This window comes from Rousettus aegyptiacus, unplaced genomic scaffold (assembly GCF_014176215.1).
Source record: "Rousettus aegyptiacus isolate mRouAeg1 unplaced genomic scaffold, mRouAeg1.p scaffold_m13_p_16, whole genome shotgun sequence".
Taxonomy (NCBI): Eukaryota; Metazoa; Chordata; class Mammalia; order Chiroptera; family Pteropodidae; genus Rousettus; species Rousettus aegyptiacus.
Genome location: NW_023416291.1, coordinates 5,375,545 through 5,381,219, shown reverse-complemented (window position 1 = coordinate 5,381,219; position 5,675 = coordinate 5,375,545).

Genomic DNA, 5,675 nt, shown 5'->3' with positions numbered 1-5,675 from the left:
CTTTGTGAATTAAAAAATAAATCTATGAAGGGAGGAACTTCAGTGCCAACTTTGAACACACACGATAAATTATATTCTGTGTTACATTTCAGTGCTAAGTGCCGGTGACAATTTACATGCAGATTTCAGGTTTGTTTGGCTTTATCGCTGAAGCGACACATCATTTGAATATTCTAGAGAATAATTAATATTCTGGGGTGAAAGAAACTGCAGTTCCTGATAGAAAAGCAGTAAGCAACAGTAACTTACCACTAGCAACAGTAACTTACCACTCCTGGAAATTGCCCATGGGTTTTGTATCATGGCATGTTCTCAGTTTACTTCCGTTTCACTGATGCTGACTCTGAGAGGTAATGTGAACCTAGGAAAATAAAACTTCACACTGCTTTGTAGTGTGGTAGAATGGAAAGAACCACAGCCTGGAAGATACGGTGTCTGTGTTTGAGTCGACTTCACTGCGTGATAATTCTCGTATAGCCTCAATTTCCTTATCTGTAAGACGGAGCTACCTATCTTTGACTCTTTCACATAGGCATTAGGTTTAAATGAAATAATTCACATAAAAATATAGATAAACTAAAGCACATGAAGGTTATATTATCATTAATTGTATTTCTAATGAAACTATCTGCTCGAATAGGTAAAAAGGTACTCTGACCTTATACAGGAGTTACAGATTTCATAGTCCATGCTAAGAGATTCCTTAAAATGTTCTGAAACACTATTTAAATAAATAAAGTTGGCCTTGTTTTGCTTTGCTTCCTTTACATAAAAGATAGAAATTATTAATAAAGAAAAATATTATTTAACCAACATTTAAAAATATGAACAACAAAAGATTCCTTGCTCTGATACCTTTTTATCATGCTCTTTTGGAGGTTTTTATGAAAGTACCTGAAAATGTAGATTATCTCCACAGATTCTATTATAAAACTGTAGCTGACAGTTATTCCGTGATAACAAAAATATTGTACATAAATTACTCATTTATAATTTAAACACAACATAATTGTACTATTTAATTTTATTCTTCATGCTTCATGCAACCATAAGTGTGTTAAGTGTAACATTATTGCTGTGAAGGAGTTCAGTGGGTCATCCTTCTTCTGGTTACCGTAAGCAAATAATACTGGCATCTCACACAGATTCCAAAGAAAAATCGAACATCTAGGCCCTGGACATGCAGGAACAGGCAGCTCTGGGCATGTAGGGAGCAACTTTTCGCTCTGTCCAAGGTTGCACTCTGTGCCCATGCCTTGTTCTTGAGAAGGTAGCATACCCTCCATGTGATGCCAATCCCCTGCATTGGAAGAGGGTGGCACCCCCCAAAGAGGGTGAAAGGGTACTGTACAAGAACAAATAACAAATACTCACTACCTGATACATTCAATTCAAATATCTTCCATTGCTTTTTCTTTGTTCATGATGATTATAATCATTTTTCTTATTTACTGAGATGATATGCAGTAATCTCTTACGTCGTGACAAGCTCAGGTATCCACCAACGAACGTCCTTGGGATGCTCCTGCTGCTTCTCTCTAAACAAATGTTGCATCACTGGTTTGTGACCACTCAGACATTGGCACTTTTTATTCTTGCTATGATTGCCACTTGTGAAGTTAAGGCAAGGCATATGAGAACATTGCATGTTTGACACTTGTCCAGGTAAATTGTGTTCTTTTACTGATTTCTATTTTTGCCATGGCCAGTACCAGCAGGGGAACTCACATGGAGGCAGAAGATGCCCATGGAAATAGTGTTTTATCTTCCAGAGATAGAAGCTCTATATACGTTTGCTGATGGGTACGGCACCAGTGTGACTTTGGGGACTAATTCCTGGTATATTGCTGCTTTAAGAATGGTTCCTTTAACTAGTTTGGAGTTAGCTAGGAAGGTAGAATGGAAAGGCAAGATGTGTGTTTCAGGGTGTCAGCTGCCCTGTATTTGAAAAACTCACAGAACAGTTCTAATGCCTTGTTCCTTTGTGTGCACATCACAGCGACATCTATTATTTAGGAAAGACTTTTAACCAGATGTCTTGCTACTTCATTTTTGGGTAACATTTAATACATTATATACATCCAGATGTTATTGTTTGTGAATTTACTTTTTAGATAGTTAGGAAACTATCATTTGCATATTCAATTTATCTTTCTGTTACTAAAACTGATATTCTAGCAAGAAACAGTAGAGGGCATTCATTGCTCTGTTAAGAGACATTTGTACACTTTATACTTTCCAATGCAATTTGTTCATAGGCTCGAGAAATGAAATGTGAAAACTTTCCTTTTATAAAATGTCAGCATATCGCTGAATACTCAAAAAAAACAGACAAAAACAAAAACAAAAATGGATGAGTGGGCCACGGGGCATAAAAATAACCAACATACACCGAGACTGCAGTGGAATCAAATCCTTAAATAATTTTAAGGTGACTTAATTTCTCTTAAAATATGCCAGCGAATAATACAAAATATCAAATTAGAAAAGCAACCTCGACATAACTTTAGACGTACCTTTATTTAAATGCACACAAAATTTTAAAATGCAACGATAAATTGTGATGTGGAAGTAACATCAGTGAGTTAAACGAACCTATACATTACCCATTATCATTTCATTATAAAATATTATCAAACTTGTGCCGCTTTTATTTCCATTCTCACTCTTTCTTCTTGTACTTGGTCTCTTGGTCCCTGTATGATTTAACTTATTCATTTATGAATTCGATTCGTTTGCTGGGCCCATTCTCCAGGTGCAAGGTATTGTGCCGATGGCTACTGAGATTCTCAAAATATTGTATCTACGCCACAGCATGTTGTGCTCAAATAACATGAGACTAAGTACAAATCCGCACAAACTTTTACTTTGGCAGTGACTGAAAGAAGCCCCACTTTCTTTTAACTTCAGTTTCTTTTGGATAGGTTTATTTTAGAGTGAACATATGCCTAAATATTTCTTACAATATGTAAAATCATACTAACAATTTTATAGATAGTTAACTTTATACAACTATGTAACTTAACAAAAACCCAAGAAAACAAACATTTCCTTTGCAGTTTTACCCCTAATCTTTGTGTTTATGTAAAGACATAATCCTGTGAAAAAAAATAACCATATGTGAAAAATTTTACATGATCTTATATGGAAAAAAAAATCTTGTTTTAGTCTAAGTAAGCATAAATCTTAACACATCCTACCCCTGCTTTTAGGAACCCATTTTCCTGACCAAGGAAGAATGCAATGACTGTTAAATACAAATTTGTAATAATATGTATGAAATCCTTTAAAAAGTATAAAGTGCTGTTAAACTACAGGAGGTTATCATTTTGGGCTTAGAATTCTGACTTTGACATTTATCGGCTCAGTGTGTTTATCCATAAAAATGGGGGTGACAACTCATTTTGTGACTCCTCCCTCTCTTTTTGCTTTAGTACTTCCCAGAGCAATGACACTCTAGCTGATGGATCGTGTCTAGAGGTACATCAGAAGGCACAAGAGCATCTGAGAAACTAGAAAGAGAAAAGCAAGGGGAAATTATGTCAAATAAGGGAAAATGATGGAATTGTAGGAATGGATTTTTCAATTGCAGTGTAGTACTATCAACCTAAAGGAAAAGAAAAAAAAAATCGAAGGGATATTTGCATCTCTTTTAAGTTACTAAGCTTACAATGTCTTGGTTCTCAAATTTCAGTATATGAGTTATCTGACTTATACATTATTCCAACATGGTTTGGAACTTCCACTGGCTTCTTCCAATCAGTGCGGTTTTCAGTCTGTCTCTTAGGTTATAAATCAGGATAGGATTAAGAAATGCAATAATAGTTTAGGTTAAACATAATGAGGAAAGTATATCCGTTTGCAATCACAATAAAACATGACTCTTGGATTATTCACTGTTTTCTTGTCTGCCTTTAGTGTATACAATTAGGGAGTTTAACTAATAAAAATGCCCTTTTTTGAATGTAGAATTATGTCTGAGACAGTAAAGCACTGCTTTTCTAAATGGCTTTGTTTTAGAGTCAGTGTTTTTTGTTCAGATATTATCGATGCATTTGGTGTTGGATGGAGGGTTGTATTCTGGGAGGTAGCTGGTGGTGATATAAAAATCCAGACAAGTGTATTTAGTTTAAAAAGAGCACATTTAATAATATAATTACTATTGTGGATTCTTAATCATTATTTTCCACTGAAATTACAAATAACATGAAAGGGCTGAAATGTTTTAGGCTTATTAGAAAGAGGGAACATGTTTAAAGCAGGTCAAGAAACAAATGAGCTTTCTTAGTGCAAACATCTTTTGTTTTGCAAATGAAAGCACTGAAAGATTCCTGGGCGTACAGAATACAACTTAATCTTTTAAAATTTTATTTATCCACATTTTGGGAGGGACTATACTTTGGAAATGAGGCATATCCGGAACTTTTTTTTTTTTTTTTTTTTAATTTCGGTAGCATGCTGGGCAACTCCTAGTTCTGACAACTATGAGAGAGAATGAGGCATTTAGGGTGTCAGGCTGGGACCCACCTGGCAGCTTTTCTCATTGAACCTTTTGATGGCCTTTTGCCTTCTTGAGCCACCAACGTTATCCTGAGCCTCCCTCACCCTCATCCTGCATGTTAACTGATGACCGAAGTCTTCAGTGACAACCCGCATGTTTGATTCGAGAACACGTTTTCAGCCTGGCGTTCAGGGCCCTCTGTGATATACCTGCCCAATATAACTCTTCACATGCTCCCATTCCATTCTCTGCACTGCAGCCAAACCCATTAATTAGTATTTTTTTCCTAAAATTATGCCACATTTTCTCACCTTTGTGCCTTTGTTCTTGCTGTTCTCCATTCCTATCTGCCAAAATTCTATCCATCTTCAAGACACATCCAAATACCTTCTCATTTGGATGTGACACCTCTTTTTCTGAATTATGCAGCTAACTTATGCCTTTCCCAGGTCTTATGACCTGCTTTATATTATAGTTATCTTACGTTTGTTTTATATTCTGTTGTTAAGGACAGATAGGGCATCCATCTTATTCATAGTTTTATCTTTTTCATGCAGCATCCAAAAACAGGCGGACTCATAGTGGGCACTCAACAAATGTTTGTTGATTTGAGGTTAACTTCCAAATCTTTCCATGAACTTTCTACTGGTTCATCTCCAATGCATTTAGTAGAGCTTTAGAATAATGAAATCAACTGAAGTTACAGGTAGATTGCCTGAAAAGCAGGCATACTTTTCAAGATATATATGTCAATTATCCTAAATATATGCTTTTTAGGAAGTGCTTTTACTCTTATTTCACAGTGGGAAATAAACTATTTTTGCATTGTTTTCCTATTAATTTGAGGTGATTTTGAAGACTTTTTAAAAACACAGTACAATTCTAGAAACTATATGATTGAAGGAATTGTTACAAAGTAGGTCATATTTTGTGCTGGAAAAGTATAATTCTCAGACACACCATTGTGTGTGTGATAAAGGACTTTGGCCTCAATGAATATCGAGTTCCTTAGTTCACCTGTGGTGGGGGAGGGGGGTTGGTTGTGGAACTTTGGGATTTTAATCAAACTTATAAATAGGGGGTCAATATTTACACCAAAGAATGTGACTCCAGAGTGGATAGAAATCCTGGTATTGACTGGTTACTATATTCTCTTCTAGGTAGAAAAATGCCC